This window comes from Gopherus evgoodei, chromosome 11 (assembly GCF_007399415.2).
Source record: "Gopherus evgoodei ecotype Sinaloan lineage chromosome 11, rGopEvg1_v1.p, whole genome shotgun sequence".
In the NCBI taxonomy this organism is placed as follows: Eukaryota; Metazoa; Chordata; order Testudines; family Testudinidae; genus Gopherus; species Gopherus evgoodei.
This window is the reverse complement of record NC_044332.1, coordinates 68,939,313-68,958,938: the sequence shown is the minus strand read 5'-3', so window position 1 is coordinate 68,958,938 and position 19,626 is coordinate 68,939,313. Positions and strand designations below refer to the sequence as shown.

General features: G+C 42.4%; 1 protein-coding gene across 6 annotated transcripts in view; it reads left to right on the top strand.

The window, feature by feature from the left end:
• KALRN (kalirin RhoGEF kinase) overlaps positions 1-19,626 on the top strand; it is a 798,047-nt gene that overhangs the window by 329,162 nt on the left and 449,259 nt on the right. The window lies entirely within an intron of this gene.

The following is a 19,626-nucleotide window of genomic DNA, read 5'->3' as shown; positions in this document are numbered from 1 at the left end:
ATTTGACATTTTTAGTACTGCACTACAGTCCAAAGAACACACAGTGGGCTTACACAGTATATCAAGAAATCTACATAGGTAAGTAATATGGCTATACCAAGAGTTAGTTGAATAACATGTCAAAAAGGATACAATTAAAGTGGAGTTACATTCCCATTTCCTCTCCATACAATAAAACAATAATTTAAAAGGTTGTGGGATGGGAGAAAGAGAATGCCCTGCAGTGAAGCAGGGTAGTTCATCCATTTTAGTTGAAAAGACAATGGCTAAGGCATGCTCAAAATCACATAACTGTGTAACAGACATAACATACCGTGATGGGAGGCTGTCTCCCTAGACAACGTCTTCTAGTGATTAGAGCACTGGTTAGCCATGTTGTCTACTGGTCAAGTCTGGGGTTCACGGTAATACCTAGTGGTTAAAGTCTGGGGTTGGTGGTAGGGGAACTGGGCCCTCCTGCTCCTCAGTGTTCCAACCCAGGGCCGTGGGGCAGGCAGTTCAAGTGTGTGACCTGGGCCATGGTATCACCCAGCCTACTCCCTGGGTTACTTCCCACTTTGTTCCTGACTCTCCAGATGCATAGTGAAGGGTTGGCTAATGCCTGCAGTGCATCTTACCAGAAAAGGTTCAGGAAGGTCTCTTCCTCCCCTCATGAGAAGGTGCTTCTCTCTGTCTCTTCTGTGGTGGCTTGTGGTCTGAACTGATGTCTACTTTGGGTGGTGTGGGGCTCCTCTAGATTCCTGCAGGAGCTATCAGTGCAGGTCTGCTCCCTCACACTGACCATCTTGACTGAAATGTGCTGTGACATTTTAAGCTTTGCCTCCACTGAGAGCTTTCCCAGCAGGCACAGCTGGGCAGAGTCTCCTGTGACCAGAGCTGCTCCTTAATCCGCTGTTCCCCAGAGTGAGATTTGTACTCCCCATCACACATTCCTATCAAATTACAGTCTCATCTGCTTTAACTGGCTTCTTATTACACATAATACTGACTTCAGTCTGTGTCTGTGTGCAGTGCAAGGTACTGATATTGACCTATAAAACTATCAGGTTTGGCTCTTGGCAGCTGAAGAGGCTATCTGTCTATTCATGAATCAGAGAAGCAGTTGAGACCCACTTTGCCCTTTCATGAATAGTCATTATTGTAGATTCAAGAATCTGGGCAACAGAGGCAGGATATTCTTAATGGAGAACCCCTAACTCTGGAATTCAATTGCTCTGTATTTGTCCACCAGAGCCCAAATCTGTGGATGTTTGAGCTCAGTGTGTGATTCGTGTGTCACTTAAGCATTTGTTGAAGGGCAGCTACAAAAGAGGAGGGCCTTCTGGTCTAAGTATCAGATTGGGAAGACTTTGACTTGTTGAGTTACGGGTTCAACTTCTGACAGATTGTGTACCATGCAGTTTACTGTATATGTAATCTTTGACATGAGGCCCTAAAAAAACAAGATCCTGTCTGCTCTGCATGGCCATTTAAGAGCCCATGTCTTTGCTTCAGTCTCGTTAACCAAAATTTTCCCTTCTACCCCTCGGGAGCAGGCAACACTCACCTCTGTGCCTAGGCATCTGACGTTGTTGACATTAAAGGAGATTCTGAGTATCCCGGTGGTGATACTCAGAATCCTCACTCTGCAGCAGTCCCTTTACTCCTAATGGAATTTAGATTGGTGGTGCCTTCACATGGCTGGCCCCTGTACACACTCAATGGTGTGCCTTAGAAACCTCCAGGAATAAACCTATTCTAATAATAATAATCATCATCATCATCATCATCTGTGGCATGGGTCTAACTCAAAAATACCAATTATAAATAATATATATCCAATATACTTAAATTAGAGTTAACACACCTTTACTTAACAACTTAAAGAAACAGGGTATAATGGATTAAGATTAAATGTCACTACCAATTTAAATCCACTGAGGGCAGTTGAATAAAATCAATTAACAAATATAGTATACAGTAATAAATTAAACTTACCTACCTGGCATATACATTGTCACCATTTACACCACCCTAGAGTGGATTTTTGAAACCTAGGCCTTGGCTACACTGGCGCTTTACAGCGCTGCAACTTTCTCGCTCAGGGGTGTGAAAAAAACATCCCTCTGAGCGCTGCAAGATACAGCGCTGTAAAGCGTCAGTGTAAACAGTGCTGCAGCGCTGGGAGCGCGGCTCCCAGCGCTGCAAGCTAAACCCCATAAGGATGTGGAGTACATGCAGTGCTGGGAGAGCTCTCTCCCAGTGCTGGTGCCACGACCACACTCGCGCGGAAGCGCTTTGAAGTTTCAAGTGTAGCCATACCCCTAGAAGCTTGCATGGGTGCGCTTGAAGATCTGAAGCTGGAGACAGCACTCTGTTGGTTCTGTGTATCAGTCCAGCCAAGGCAACTGTGTATCAGTCTAGCCAAGCTGCACAACCCTTCTGATGACTGGAGCTGGCTCCACCAAATGTCAGCAGCTCTGGGTCATGGTTTGATGGGAAGATCACTCTGCCTCTCCTCAGACTCAGTCTTTCTGCTATGCCCTTTCCCTTGCAAGTACTTTCCCAAACCAGAGTGGGGGTTAGTCAGAATTCCTTCACTGCAGGCCTACCTCAGTCAGCTCCAGGCACAGCAATAGTCTCTCCCCTGGCTCCAGTACAGCCACCAGCCACCTCAGAAGCTCCCTCTTAGATCAAAGCCCTGGCAGGCTCTCAGCAGCAATTATCAGCTGCTCCTGATATGAACAGAGCTCCGCACCAGCAGTCTGGCTCCTCTCCCAAAATGGGGCCTACCAGCACTCCCTGGAAGAGGAATTCTCTCACTCTTTCCCCAAGGCATCATGGAAGTTGTGGCATCTAAGGCTGGATTGCAGCACACAGGATCTTCCCACCTGGAACATTTTCAATTAAGTTCAGAGGCCCTACTTGTAAAGGGTGCCTACATATCAATAATATAATAATAGTGGTTACAGCTAAAAGACTATCTAACTTAATGAATGCCAGTGAAAATGAGGTAGGAAAGAAATATAGGGAAAGAACAAGTTAAAAATTACTTAAACAATTTAGATATCTTCAAGTAACCAGAGCCTGATGAAATATATCGTAGAATACTCAAGGAGCTGCCTGAGGATTATCTGAGCCATTAGCAATTATCTTCAAAAAGTCTTGGAAGGTGGGAGAGATTCCAGAGGACTGGAAAAGGGCAAATATAGTGCCTATCTATAAAAAAGGAATAAGGGCAAATGGGGAATTACAGACCAGTCAGCATAAGTTCAGTACCTGGAAAGATATTGAAGCAAATAATTAAGCAATCAGTTTGCAGACACCTAGAAGATAATAAGGTGATAAATAACAGCATGGATTTTTGAACAACAAATCGTGTCAGACCAACCTAATAGCTTTCTTTGACAGGGTAACAAGCCTTGTGGATGTGGGGAAGTGATAGATGTGATATATCTTGGCTTTAGTATGGCTTTTGTTATTGTCTCACATGACCTTCTGGTAAACAAACTAGGGAAATACAACCTAGATGGAGTGACTATAAGGTGGATGCATAACTGATTGGAAAAGCATTTCCAGTGAGTAGTTATCAGTGATTCACGGCCAAGTTGGAAGGGCGTATTGAGTGGAGTCCCGCTGAGATCAGTTCTGGGTCTGGTTCTGTTCAATATCTTCATCAGTGATTTAGATAATAGCACAGAGAATATACCTGTGAAGTTTGTGGACAGCACCAAGCTGGGAGGGGTTACAAGTGCTTTGGAGGATAGGATTAAAATACGAAGTGATCTGGACAAACTGGAGAAATGATCTGAAGTAAATAGGATGAAATTCAGTAAGGACAAATGCAAAGTACTCCACTTAGGAAGGAACAATCAGTTGCTCACATACAAAATGGGAAATGACTGCCTAGGAAGGAGTACTGCGGAAAGGGATCTGGGGGTCATAACAGATCACAAGCTAAATGTGTGTCAACAGTGTAATGCTATTGCTGGGATGTATTAGCAGGAGTATTGTAAACAAGACACGAGAAGTAATTCTTCCACTCTGCTTCCTGGTGATTAGGCCTCAGACACATTTCAGGAAAGATGTGGACAAACTGGAGAAAGTCCAGAGAAGAAGCAACAAAAATGACTAAATGTCTAGAAAATATGACCTCTGAGGGAAGTTTGAAAAAACTGGGTTTGTTTAATCTGGAGAAGAAAAGGCTGAGGGGAGACATGACAGTTTTCAAGTATATAAAAGGTTGTTGCAAGGAGAAGGAAGAAAAATTGTTCTTGTTAACTTGTGAGGATAGGACAAGAGACAATAGGCTTAAACTGCAGTAAGGGCAGTTTAGGTTAGCCATTAGAAAAAACTTCCTAACTGTCAGTGTGGTTAAACACTGGAATAAATTGCCTAGGGAGGTTGTGGAACCTCCATCATCAGAGATTTTTAAGAGCAGGTTAGACAAACACCTGTCAGGCATGGTCTAGATAATACTTAGTCCTGTCATGAGGCAGGGGACTGGACTAGATGACTTCTCGAGGTCCCTTCCAGTGCTGTGGTTCTATGACCTTCAAATAGAGCTTCCTTCAAGACTTCTTATTGCCCAGTGCCATTTTTAAGCATTAAAGGAAAATTTGCAAGCATCCAAAATTTCAGTCCCTTCCCAGCTCATGAAGAAGGAACTGTCAGGAAGAGTGGAGAGAGAGCACAATACAAACCTATTTGTTCATGACAAATTAGGTTCTTTGCATATGTTACTGGCAGGTGCCCAGCTGAGAGCCTGCATTTGGCAAACCAGCATATATCTGAGGCTCTCTCAACCAGTCATGACCAAGTCAGATCTACCCATCCTGAATATGCACATGATGGTTACTGAATTTTGAATATTGGCATTATGATGTTGCCTTACCATTCACAAATATCTTCATGTCAGAATACTGACTTAGAAGAGCCCCTATACCTCCAGTCCCTGCGCACAGCTGCTAGAGTGCGTTTCAGATTGGGTTTATCAGACATTCTCTGAGCTCACCAGTAATTGTGTGCTCTTTGGGTGTGGTGATGGAAGAAGGGACCCCACAGAGATTCTGATAGGGAGCAGGCTAGAACCCCTCCATAAATAGCTATTGGTGTTTTAACATGGGTGGGGATGTGCAGATGTTTAGATTGATGGTAAGTCTTGCTTGCAGCTGATTCCTTTAGGGGTCTATATTAGTGTACATTAAACAGGGACTCAGAGACTTACTCAGCTTTTCTAGGCTCTGGAGTAGGCTGTGCCTCTCTAGCACCCTCTTGGGGAGAGGGTTGGCACAGCCATCTGACTATGCTGTTCAGGGCATCGGCTCCCTTGTAGGGGGAATTAAAGTAGTCCAAACAAAAAGTCAGTGTGTTTCCACAGCCCACAAAAAGCAGAGGTCTAGGCCTTTGGGAAGACCCTCCCACCTCAAAAAAAGAGAGAGAAGTACTAGCCCTTCTTTCTGAGAGGGCTTTCACAGCCAAGGCTCTTAGGTCATTTCCCCTGTCAGCAATCCCTGCTTCCAGGGGCCAGGGATCTCTGAGTTGTAGTCCTGCTCCTTCAGAGTGCTGCGCTACACTGAGTAAGTGTAACCCACACACCTTTTGGGTGTGGTGTTCTGGCTCATCTAGTGGCACCAAGACTACTTAGGGAGATAAAATGAGTCTCCTCTATAGCCTTAGCTAACAGCCAGTTGGGTTTTAGCTCATGAGGTAGAGATTCATGTCCTAAGGTCCCAGGTTCAATCCCTACAACTGGAGTCTGTCACTGTTACATAAGGATCCTCCATTGTATGGACCTGCCCCTGCTTGATAGGCCACACAAGTGCACTGGTTTGAGGCTTATTGTGCCCAGAGGAGCTCTTTAACTCCTTCCTGACTTGGGTGGAGATATGCTGCATCACAGGCCCATGCAGTCTGAAGCAATTCTTGTTTAATAAAGGTGGCATTACCTATTTTGGGAAATTAATATGCATCTGTCATTTTAGTCACTAAGCACCAAAGCTTGATTCAAGCACTGTGTGACTTGACTAAAAAGCTAGCCTTGCCTTCTCTATCTTATTTTGCACTGCAGCAGAGAAAAGCCTAGTATTCTCTTAAAGAGGGAGGGTCAGTTTGCTGTGACTTTTGTATTCTAATATTAACCAGATGCCATGCTGCACAGATGCTTAAACTCCATCCTAGATGTGCAGAGTCCATCGTATAAACAGCGAAGAATCCTGTGGCACCTTATAGACTAACAGATGTTTTGGAGCATGAGCTTTCATGGGTGAATTCACCCACGAAAGCTCATGCTCCAAAACATCTGTTAGTCTATAAAGTGCCACAGGATTCTTTGCTGCTTTTACAGATCCAGACTAACACGGCTACCCCTCTGATCGTATAAACAGCCACTGCTCCTAATGCCCTGTGACAGTGTGTTTAAGTTTAAAGGGTCCTGGTCCCGCCATTAGCCTAGTGCACTCTATCCTCTCCTGATAGGTGTGGTCACAGTAGGCAAGAAGATCCTGCAGCAGGGACTGGGTTCTCTTTACCTCCAGGGAAGTATGTTACTGTTTCCTTGTAACCTGGATGTGTCATTCACTTATTTGGTCATCACTGAATAATGACTCTGATACACTGTGCAAGTTCAGCCTACTATGTAAGAAGTGGAATATAAACAAAGACCTTTTTATTATCTCTGTATGTTGCTTGGATGATATTTTTAAAAAACCAGCTCTAATAGTGAAAGGGTTGAGAACAACTTTCTATTCTTCATGCACACCTCTGACTAACAGGGTTAATAAAGTGCTCTCATTTGCCTGACAGATGTTTTTATCAAGATGGGATGGGGAGCGGGAAACTACCTTATTTTTAGGATAGGTTACTTTTTGAATCTCTCAGTTTTTGGATACCATTGGTGTTCCCTTCAAAGCAAGGTGATTCACTTTTGTCATTGCGTGTAAGGATATTTTTACATTAAAACCACTGGATAGTCACTAAAATTGTTCAAAGCAAAAGGCTTCCATGATAGTCCACCTTTCAGCATTAGTATTTTCCTTATGAAGAAATCAACTACAATTCCTCAGGATGGGGTTATTAACCCTATGGAGACTGGGTCAATCCAGTTGAGCTCCTTTCAGTGTCCCAAAAGGTTTACTGGATATCTATAAGAAACGTGACTGTTTTTTTTTCCTCTTATTGAGTGAGTAGAGGCTCCAGGCTGGAACCAGACGGTCTGTAAAGTCGTCATCTGCTGATAGCTCACACATTTGGTGGAAGAAAAGAAGGGGGTGGCAGTCCCACTCAGGGCTTCTGTCACTGGAATTGCTTGGAGAAGGAGCACAGCTGTCTGTAGAGAAACTTAGTTCTCAAGTCAATTATTTGTTTTTTCCATGCTGGGGCAGAGGGAGGACAACAGTTAGGATATCACAGAGCAAAAGCAGTGCACCGAGATTGAATCTACAGATGGCGACTGAAATCTTCTTGCGGCTCAAGTCACCAGACAGTGATTCAGTCAGGTCAACCATGTGGGGAGCATTGGCAGAGCAATGTGAGGAAATTCACATACTGTGCAATCCTGACTCTAATGATCTGCTGATAAATAACACATTGCAGCCTCCAGTACAGTCTCTGATGCTCACTGTCCAACAGATTAATCCCTTACCAACTATATATGTACATCTTTGAACCAAAACTAGCTAGCTGTGTTTTTACTGGATAAATATTTTAACCATAAGTAACACATGAAAAATGCAGTTTGGGTCTAAATGGAATATTGTTTAAAACAAAAACCACAGTCAACATAGATCCAGCTATTTGAATTATCTGAGCAATGTTAATTGGCTGGTTGATTTTTGGACAAGGAGGAGTAAAGAAATCAGACAAGCATACACAGACCAAAAAGACAAAAAATATTGTGTCTTTATCAGGTTGCGTACTCGCCAACCCTTCTGGAAATACTTCAGGGTTGGCTTCCACCCCAAATTTGTAGGAATTTCATGATTATTATGGGGTGGTCCCATTTCTTCTTTACAGTCTCTATATATCTGCAAGGGAAACAATGGCTGTGATGCAATAAATATTGGCCACTAACATACAGACAACATGGTCATCAGCTGGGATTGAACCCAGTACCACAAGCCTGTATCACTTGAGCTAAGAGCTCCCGTCACTGTAAGTAGCATGCTGTAATAATCACTGGGGCCAGGCACTAGCGGGAGACAAGGCATGAGATGTAATTCATCACATAGCCCTCTAGCCCCCTCAGTGTATTTGAAAGGCTTTTGCAAAGGCTAAACTCCAAAACGTGGCAGCCCTAGGAACATGAGACATTGTTGGGGGATATAAACTCCACACTGGAAGTGATGGGGTTCAGGAGCAACTTTGGACCCAGGTGGCCCTGCCTATCCCCACCTGCAGAGTGTGCTCCAGCTGGAGATGGAGCTTTAAAGGTAGCCAGACAGCTCAGTTGGGGCCTGAAATTGCAGGAAGAGAGACTTATCCTGAGAGCTCCTGAAGGATGCTACATAAACCTTTTCCTGGAAGAAAGGGCTTGCCTGCTGAGCCCAGAGGGGCTGATGATTTAGTTGGTCTCCTTTTCTTTGCTACTCTGTTTACAATGTAAGATCTCAGTGGGGTAGGAAGTGTGGCAAGTAGCCAGGTGTCGGACATTGCTTCCATGGGTTGGAGCCTGGTAGAGCGGGAGGGCCTGGTCTCCCCTACCTACAATCTTGTTACTGAGGACACGAAAACCCTCTCTTAAAGACACCTTCCTCCCACACTGGGAAACCCAGAGGGGGTTTGTAAACTTTGCAAATACCTTGCAAACTCAATGTCTGGGATTGAACACCTGCAGCAGTTGCAGTTGCTAAACAGACAGGTCTTCCCCTCCCTCTCGAGGGTGAGGAACTCAATGCCATCCTTCAAATTCTGTTACCTCAGAGAGGGATATGGCTAACTGGCTACTGGACCAGAGGATCAGGCTGACATCCACCAAAGGCAGACAACCATAGGACTTGACAGTGGTCTGTGAAAGATATTGGAGGTGGGGCAAGTAGAGACATGTGACACTGCCAATGAATGCCACCCATACAGAGACATAGTGGGTGAATTTCCTTAGTGGTTGGGTTGTGAGAATCAGCTTTCTGTTTGTGGAAATTCTAGTGGCTGGGATACGTTAAGGACTAAAGTGGCACAAAGCATGGCTTGAGCTGGCATTTCCCTGCTCCAAGTCTGGTAGGCAGAAAAATCCCGCTCGCTAGTATTGTTAAGCCCAGTTGACCATAGAGCTAATATCAAGGATTCTAGTAAGATAGAGACATAGGGCAATACTTTAAAACAATGCAGGACCTGATTATCAAGATCTCAGAACCCACAACTGGGAGTAGATTTTCAAAGGAACTCAGCCTCCATTTAGTCACCTAAATAAAGCAACAGATTTTCAACAGAGCAAGACGAACTCTTTTTGAAAATCTGGCTACTTATTTTGGTGCTTAAAATTCATCCCATAAAGATGGTAACTTGGGATTAAAGGTCAATAGTTGACTGTGTATGACTCATGCATGACCCTGTTCCTGCTCCTATGGAAACCAGTGGAAAAACTCATTGATTTCAGAAAGAACAGGAAAGCCCCATGAATGGAATTATTCTGAAGCTCCAGAAGAAGTTTCATATTTCCTGGTACAGAGTCGGACCTAATAGAGGTGCTGAGTGACTCTTCAGAGATGCTGAGAACGTTCCATTCCCACTGAAGTCAATAAGTGTTGTGGTTGTTCAGTAGCTATCAAAGCTGAGTATTTAGACCATGCTCATCACCATGGTCTCTAAATATGGCAGCACATGAATGGATCATTCCTCTCTAGAGAAAAGAATGCTTATGAGCTCTACTTTGTCTCTCCAATGTTAAACATTTGGTGAATAGCAGCAAACATGACTGCAATGTACTCTCTAGATTAGGAAAAAGGGCACTACTCCATTGCAATGCAAAAGTAAATAATACAACCTTGCTATCTTTTTCTTTTTCTTTTGAATGCCTATTTGTGCATTCATGACGAGGAGTATGATACATTTCTACATTAACTGTTTCAAGTATTACTTCCTTTTATACTGCACTTAAAAATACTGATGCTGCATGTGCTGTAATAAAATGATATTACAGAGCTGATGACATGATCCTTCTTGCTAATAGAAGGCAGTTTATTTTATTACAGTCCATTAAGAAAAGCAATAGTAAACGTCCCTTAGAAAACTGCAGTCGATGCTTCTGTGCAGAGAAGCATTTCCTAGAAATGGATCCTCTCAGGCTTTCTGGAATAACAGCATGAGAAAGATTAAAAAGATCAGCAAAGGTCAGAGACACTGGGACAATTTTTGTAGTGGGAGTGCTTAGAGCCATTGAACCAAACTGTAAACCCTGTATATAATGGAATCCACTTCAAGTCAGGGGGTGCAGCAAGATCTCCAGAACCACTAGTTCTAGCACCTATGCAACGATAAGACCCTTGTGGCATCTTTCCTTCCCAGAGTCATATTTATTTTTCCTTCTCTCAGCAGAGTATCAAGAGATTTTGAAAAAGATCTACAGTAGGTTTATATGAAATGGCAGAATCCTCCTATTTGTAAGTGATTTTTTCATGACTACATATTAACTCATACTACACTGTCTAGTTCCTAAGGGCATAACACCAGGGGATAGGGTGACCAAACAGCAAGTGTAAAAAATCAGGACAGGGGTAGGGGGCATTAGGAACTTATATAAGAAAAAGACCTCAAAATCAGGACTGTCCCTATAAAATTGGGACATCTGGTCACCCTATCAGGGAATGGGCAACTTTTTGGTACATTACAGCTCAGGGAGGAAGATTTCTCATAGTGAGGAATAGGGGCATGATGGCACAGTTACCCCAGGGGAGGCTAAACCTGTCTCTCCACTCTGCTGCTGGAAACATTCACTTATCAATGCCTGTTCTTCATACAATCTGCCTGCTTGCTGCCAGGGTTAGATTGAAATGTTGAACTGGACACCAGCAGGGGGCGGTGAACCTTTTGGGAACATGTGTGACAGGCCCCTAGGAAAACCATTTGAAAGCTGACTAGGGAGATGGGTTGCTATTAGAGGTAAGGTGAGCAGGAAAGGGAGTGAATGAGTCCTGGGAAGGGTTAGGCGAGGAATCAGAAGTTGGAGGGAGGCCATAAGCATATTAGAAGAGGTAGGGACGGGTGAGGGACTTCTGAGGAGTGCATTGATCTTTCATTAAAGCTGCAATATGCTGAGAAGAAATATACATGCCTGCTGGAGGGGTTAATATGGTATTTTACTAATACAGGGCTAGGATCCATTGATGCAGGAATTTTTTTTATGAACTTTTGTGTTAAATTGTTAAAAGTAATAGCAGTAATGCAGTTACAGTATGGACTAAATTGTTAAAGATTTAGAATTCAATGAAGTATAGTAATATCATACTGGAATACAGTACTTGGTATGCAGGATATTTTCTCTCTAAGCACTTGTACCATCACCACCATATAGGGTTGCCAGGTGTCTGGTTTTCGACCAGAAAGCACTGTTGACCAGACACTAAAAGTCCAGTTACCTGCAATAAATGGCCTCCGCCACCAGGAGGCAGGAAGAACAGTAGTAGCTGCTGAAGCCTGGAGGACCACTCAGGGACAACTCTAGCGAGAGAGATACCGGTGGCTCCCCCTGCCCTGCCTCGAGCGCAGCTTTCTCTGCCTCGTCCTGCCCCACTCATCCCTTCATCCCCGGAGTGCAGCTCTCCCTCCCCCAGCCCTGCCCCAGTCAACCCCCCCAGCCCGGGAACCTGGCTCTCCCTCCTTTGTCTTGCCACCCACAGTTACCCACCCACAGCTCTCTTTCCATCGTCCTGCCTACCCCCTCATCCAGAGCCCTGCTCAGCTGGCAAGGGGATGGTGGTAGAGAGAGCAGGGAGCAATGGTGTGTGGGAGGGAAGAGGGGCGGGAAGTGAGGCCTCGAAGGAAAGAGGTGGAGAAAGGGGCGGGGCCTCAGGTGAAGAGGTTCTGGCACTCAGTGTCTGGTTTTTACAAATTAGAAAGTTGACCAACCTATCACCATAGTACTGTAAGTGAGCACCCCAATAAGGGTCTTTCCAAAGGCTCTGAACCTACAAAATGTTACTGTAATCGGTAAATTTAAGACCCTTCACGTAGTCACTAGATTGAGGGCTTCTGACTGAAAAACCCAAGATTCAGTAAAAAGAACAAGGAATACTTGTGGCACCTTAGAGACAAACTAATTTATTTGAGCACAAGCTTTTGTGGGCTAAAACCAACTTCATCAGATGCCTGCAGTGGAAAATACAGTAGGAAGATATATATATACAAGGGACATGAAAAAATGGGTGTTGCCATACTAACTATAACAAGAGTAATCCGTTAAGATGGGCTATTAGCAGCAGGAGAAAAAAAACTTTTGTAGCAATAATCAGGATGGCCCATTTGCAAGAGTTGACAAGAAGATGTGAGTAACAGTAGGGGAAAATTAGCATGGGGAAATAGGTTGTACTTTGTGTAATGACCCATCCACTCCCAGTCTTTATACAAGCCTAATTTAATGGTGTCCAGTTTGCAAATTAATTCCAATTCTGCAGACTCCAATGAGAAACTGCTCAAATAAATTTGTTAGTCTCTGAGGTGCCACAAGTACTGGGTCTTTTTGCTGATACAGACTAACATGGCTACCACTCTGAAACCTCTCACCAAGATTCAGTGTGTGACTTTCACTCTTACCCACACACTGCATTCCTATGCGATGCCAGCTGGGGAGGGCAATAGAGCAGAAGACTAGATAAATAATCAAGAACTGAAGAAATGCAGATCTGCTATCTATGTGCATGCATACATGTGTTTGCAGAGAGCATTATGAGAAGAGTGGATCAAGGTTTACTGCTAAACAAGAGTGATGTACCTTACTCACAGTCACAAAGTAGTCCAGCATGTCCCTAGGCTCAAGTTATCAACACAAAGTTGTGTCAGCACAAAGGAACTATTTCTCTCACACTAGAGCATGGTCAGTAAGGATCACAGTAACTTTGGCTTGGCCACTGTGATCTGGATTCATTTCATTGCTCCATGTTTGGCAGCACTGTCTGAATCATCGATTATAACAAATTATAAATGGCCTGGTCCACAGGGAGCTATGTGTTTTTTCAACACGTGTAACAATGGGTTCCTGATCCTGATCAAGACCTCTGCATGTTCCCATAAAAATAAACAAAGCGCAGTGCAAGGTTTAAACTTTGCTTCAGAAATGGAAACTGTAAATCCAATTTTAGAAATCTGCATATTTGCCATTGTAAACCAGAATGCAAGTTCTACCAAGGCCTAATCACTTTTACTTAATTACTTCACACATCTTGGAGTAGGGGAGGATCTAATAAGGCAGGTGAGAATTGAATTAACGTAACAATAGCTCATGGCTTTCTCTATTGGGGCAGCACAGTTTCTTTAGTTTTCAGAGTTTCTTAAAATTTGTGCTTTCTCTGTGTTTTCTGATTTAAAATAATTTAAATACTCCCTGCCAAGTGCATCTTTGCTTGAAATGTAGTGGTGTTTTTCCTTGTGGAGGGGGGCCCTGTTAGGTAAACTGGCAGCAATTAAACATAGCACTTTGGTGTTCTGAGCACACCTGGCATTTTTTCTAAAGTGCAATGGCTTTAGAAGCTTCAGAAGAGCTCATTTTGTTTTGTTTTAAAGAAACTATGTTTGCCTACAAAAAGCAAAGGTTACTCATAACTAGGGGATGGTGTAACAAGGTGATTAGCTGAGGTGATACTGTGGGCATTGAATGAGTGACATCATGTGTCAGAGATAATTGCAACCTGCTGAGTAGCAGCTAAATTATGTAAAATCTAAGCTGTCCCATGGAATGACAGACAGTTGAGAGTTATTGGATGTGAAGAGGTAGGTGTTCAATACCATTTGAAGGTATTTAGCATGTAGTCTATTTTAGGCTAGAGGCAGGGCATAAGCAGGTGTGGCCTGCAGATGTCCTCATCTTTAATATAAAAGTGAATCCCATGTAGAATGTAGGTCTTAGTTCAGGATACTGCATTCTAAGACTTGAAATCTTTGCAGGCTACACCTCTGAATTAAAGATACGCAACAACTGTCCTCTACTTCAATTTATACAAAGTAGGTGGGACTCAGGCTCCTGGCAGGTTGCTAGTGACATCCTCAATTTGGGTGCCTCCAATGTAGGAGGAAGAGTTGCTAGAGCAGAAAGCAGTTATGTGTGGCTTTCTAGGGACTATTCATTACTTTGATCACCAGTGTTCATGCTTAATTTGACCCTGTTCTTTAAATGCTACAGTATTTCTAGGTGAGTGTGGGTTTTGCTAGACCAGGAGGTCATTATGGTTGTTCCTAGTTTCTTTTCTGAAGCTAAGACATGACACATAACTTTAAGACTGGATAGGCTCTTGAAGTTGACAAGCAAGGATCCATTGGTGATGATTTATATCTGCACTAGTGACACTGCATGGCAAGATATCTCACACATAATAGTTGACTTCAGGGTTTTGAAAGCGAACTGAAAAAGAAGAATATCTCAGCAGTCTTCTCTGAGATGTCTTCCTGTCCTGAGAGTGAAGGAAGGCAGAGGGTAGAAGATTCTGGAAATGAACTGCTGGCTAGATAAAAGGTTGTTTTTGTGGAACACTGGTCCACATTCTATGAGGTAAGGGGGCTTTATCATTTCTATGGCTTCCACCTCACTAGAAGGGGAGCCATCTACTCAGGAACAGGCTGGCTAGAGTAGTCAGGAGTGTGTTAAACCAATAACAAAAGGGGATGATAAAAAGAGGGAAGATATTATTTAACACAGAATCAATATATTGAGTACAAAATTAATCAAGAAACCAAAGGACATGAAGAGGTGAAATTCTTTAATTGCCCCTACTCCAGTGAACCATGCCTGGGTAACAAACAAGAGTAATTGGAATTGTTCATTTATGAGTATAAATTTGATCTAGTTGGTATTACTGAAACCTGGTGGGATGATTTGGGATGATTCATGCAACTGGAATGTTAACGTCAACAGGTGTAACCTATTTCAGAAGGATTGAAGGGGTAAAAGTGTGTTTATGGGGGGGAGTGTCTGTGTCAAATGTGTGTTCCAAGTTGCTGATAACTTGGAAGAAACGATCTTGAATACTTACGCATCAGTATCCTAACAGATAACGCTAAAGATGGGGTATTAGTTGATGTCTGCTACAGACTACCAAATCACACGAGGGAACGTGATGACCAACTTCTTGCACACTTACCTATGATATATAGGTTTAAAAAAAATGTGTGATCATGGGGCAATTCTATTTGAGTGCTATATGCTGAAGGACTCATGCTGCCAGTACTACAATATCCCTGGAATTTCTAAATACTACAGATAACAATTTCCTAACTCAAAAAGTGTTGCGTCCTGCACAAGGGAACTCTATATTAGACTTCATCTTGACAGATAAAGAAGAACTGTTTGCAGAACTAAAAACTAATGGTAACTTAAGTACAACTGATCATGACTTGATCTCATTTATAATATGCAGACAGAATAAAACACAGACCAGTCATATATATGTGTATATATATTATATACACACACCCCCTTGTGCTTTAAAAGGGGCAGTTTCACAAAGTTGATAATTTGCCATGTGTTGTGGTAGATTCTCCATCACTGACAATTTTTAAGTCAATACTTGATATTTTTCTGAAAAATCTGCTTTAGGAGTTATTTTGGAGAAGTTCTCTTGCCTGTTTTATATAGAAAGTCAGACAATATGATTATAATGGTCACTTGTGGCCTTGAAATCTGTGTAACATTAATGTGAACAGTTCATAGAATATCAGGGTTGGAAGAGATCTTGAGAGGTTATCTAATCCAACCCTCTGCTTGAAGCAGGACCAATCTCCAGACAGGTTTTTACCCCAGTTCCCTAAATGGCCCTCTCAAGGATTGAGCTCACAACTGTAGGTTTAGCAGGTTAATGCTCAAACCACTGAGCTATCCTTCCCTGCTCTCTACCAGTAAGAAGTTGGGGGATGAATATAATAAAAGTGAGACAGATTCATCCGTATGCTTTGGCTGGTTTGTGCTGCTCCAACTACCTGAAAGGGGGTTCCAAAGAGGCTAGATCTAGACTGTTCTCAGTGGTGCCTGATGACAGAACAAGGAGTAATTGTCTCCAGTTGCAGTGAGAGAGGTTTAGGTTAGATATTAGAAAAAACTTTTTCACTAGGACAGTAGTGAAGCACTGGAATGGGTTAACTAGGGAGGTGGTGGAATGTCCTTCCTTAGATGTTTTTAAGGTCAGGCTTGACGAAGCCCTGGTTGGGATGATTTAGTTGGGGTTTGGTCCTGCACTGAGCAGGACGTTGGACTAGATGACCTCCCAAGATCCCTTCCAACTCTGATATTCTATGATTCTATGAAAGCAAGTGCAAACTCAATTTAGTCATCTAGTTAAACTACTTTTGTGGCTGCCTTGTGTGTGCTGCAAAGTAGTGGAGGGCACTAGTAAATCTGCACCAAAATCTTTATCTTCCTCATTTATTTTACTCTGATTGCTTTCTCTGCCCACCCCTCCATGCAGCCACCATTTCTTTAGTTTAGAAAAATGGAACAAGACCTCCTTTGGAGTCTCTCAGTGCCTTTACTGCTGCTGCTAAATAAATTTAGTGCTGGTTTTACAGTCCTGTTTATGCCCAGAATAGCTGCAGGATGGACAGTGATGGTGCAACCTTCCTTCCACACTACTTTACCATTATACCATTGTGGTTGATGGGAGTTCAGTTTCCATGGGCATGTCAGCATTTTGACTCTACTGAGATTGCTGACAAGACTGGATTTGGTACAAATGGTGGTGTTGATTTTTATTGTATGGACAGCTGGCCACTAAGCGGGCCAAACACCTGTAAGTGTTTGACCACTGTTGATCCAGATTGGGTTTGGACCAGCAACACAGAAGCAGAATGTACAAGAGATACGACATAGAAGCAGAATATAAGAGGGATGCAACAGATAAGTAGAAGGTTGGGAATTGAGGCTTACAGAGGTTAAGTGATCTGGTCTCATTTCACACACAAGTCTTTTTAGAGCTAGGAATTGAACTCAAGTCTCCCGAGTCCTAGATTGGTATTTTAAAGAGAAGATTGTCCTTGCTTCAGAGCCTTCTAGCATCCTGAATTAGTTAGAAGGGCCACTGGAGGGATGATGCCAGGTATACTTTCCATGATGGGGCTGAGCATGCCACTTCTACTTCATTCACAAATGAACCAGATCTTGTGCATAGAAACGCAGAGTACTTAACCATAAGCATTGTTTGCCCTGTTATTACAGTTAGATGGGACATCCTTGTGCTAGATTTATTTTTGGCTTAATTTAACATGTCCTAAAATGTTGTACAATTTGGCTACTTCCTATCATATTTGAAAGGGAGCATTCAGCACACTTGTAACCTTTCGGTGCATAAGGGCAGTCATTAACCAAATGATTGCATACTTCTTGCTGTGTGAGAACTGTTCCCAAATTCAGCAGTTATCACTTTGCAGTCTGTTCACTTCTAACTGTGAGCAAACAGCTCCACAGTCCGCTTCTACTGAAACGGGAACATAATGTACTGTCCTATTTCCAGCTAGTTGCTGCCAGGATTGGATACTTAGTTACCAAACCTCATGATTCCTCCATGAATATCAGAATTGAACTGATCCAAAAATAATTAAAGTCAGAATGTTCTGATGAAGTATTTTTGCATTTGCACCGGTTTCCTTTTTATTTTTATTGCCAATTTTGATATAGAGCATTTCAAGACTGCTTCAACTTCGTTATCTTGGCACAACGGCAAATGCACGAGCATTTTCCCCGATCAGTATTGCAAGCGCAACTATTTTTGACTGTCTCAATAGGGAGTATTTCAACTATTATTTAACAGAGATTACAGCAGGTAATAACCAACATGTTCAGTTGTAATTACTGAGGATGCCAAGGGATAAATGATCTCAAATAGCAGGAATCCATCACAGAGTGATCATGAGAAGAAGGTTTTTAATTTTTATTTACTTACTTATTGCTTCAACCCTCAAGAAACCTTAGATGTTAAAAATCTGGCTGTCAGAAATTCATACACTGAAGTGGTGCACCAAGTCTACAGTCAAATTAATTGTGCAGCAACTTTCAGACATGGCGTGGCATGGTCTGAAGGTTTCATCGGCAAGGGTTTGGAATTGCTGTGGTACTCAAAGGGAAAAGCCAGGAGAGACTTATGCAGGTCATCCCAAATGAACACCAGTAACACCGTTAAACCACGCCATAATGTCTTTTATCTTGGAGATACCACACATTCTAGCAAAAGTTACTTTTAAACTGTTTTAAAGAATCTTTAACTCTTTATCACTCTTCCTATCAAACCAGGTTGTCTTGTCCTGCAAGATCGACAGTGTAGGGAGAGAAAAATGACATCTTTTTGAAACCTCTAAATGTCGCCTGAAATAGCCTTTCATACATTATACTGTTATGATGTTAAAGTGCCATTAGCACTGAAGAACTGGAACAGCTGATAAAGGATTTTATGCCTTCATTGACAGAACTGTTTACTAAGGTGTAATCAGTTAAACCTGTGCAAGCCCACTGACAGCGAGGGGATTGCACAGGTGTCAATGAGGGCCTAATTTGCCCTGCAGAACATTTATCACTGGTAATGATGCATGACAGAGAAAAATTGTTCTTGACATTCAGAGCCCAGGTTGCATTTGCTAGTCTGGTGGCTAGAGAACATATTTTTATTCACAAACTGAGCTCATTTGATGTGAAAATCATCAAGGCACAATGAACTTGGGGACACATTCTGATCTCTAAGGAATTACTTTTCAGAGGAGACCGTCAATTGAACATTTGTGCACTATTTTGGGATCCATCAGGGCTAGAAATCAATTCAGCAGAAGGTTAGTATTTCTGGTTTAAAGTTGTTATTCAGTATAAAGCGTCATGAGATGTCAGAGTTTAAACCTGTGACTATTCCATGACCGTGTCTCTGGTTCTCTGATCAGCATGAGGGAAATTCCACATTTTGGATATAAAACAATAATCATTTGTCTGGCTGTTTTATTTTTAGTGGCCGCTGTCTAAAGTGACTTGACTGTCACACACTGAGCTGAAAGCAGAAACAGCGTCTATAGTCACCAGACTCTTACAAGTTCTTAAACTTTAAAAAAAAAGTTTTGTCTTTTTCAGATTATGAAAATTGAGAGGGAAATCCCTCATTTTGGGGGTGCAATTATAGTTTGACCTCTGAATTATTTACAACAGAAATTTTCTGTTGAGACATTTTTTTCCTTGTTGTCTTTTTGAGGATTATATTCCCCGTCTAACTAATGAATTAATCTGCACTTAGGTAGCAAGTAGGTTTCTCTTTTGTAAATGATACGTGCTCAGGTAAGGCCAGTTTCTGTTGTAAGGAACAGAAAACAATCCTTTCCAAGTATGCAGGAGTAGTTGATGTCAGGAACCATGTAAAAGTAGTAGGAGGCACAATGCTTCATCAAAGTTAAGCTAAAAGGCAGAGGCACACAATATCTTTGAATGTCATTAAAGCATATTTATATGTCCTCTACAAGTATTGTGAAATGATATTTACTCCCATC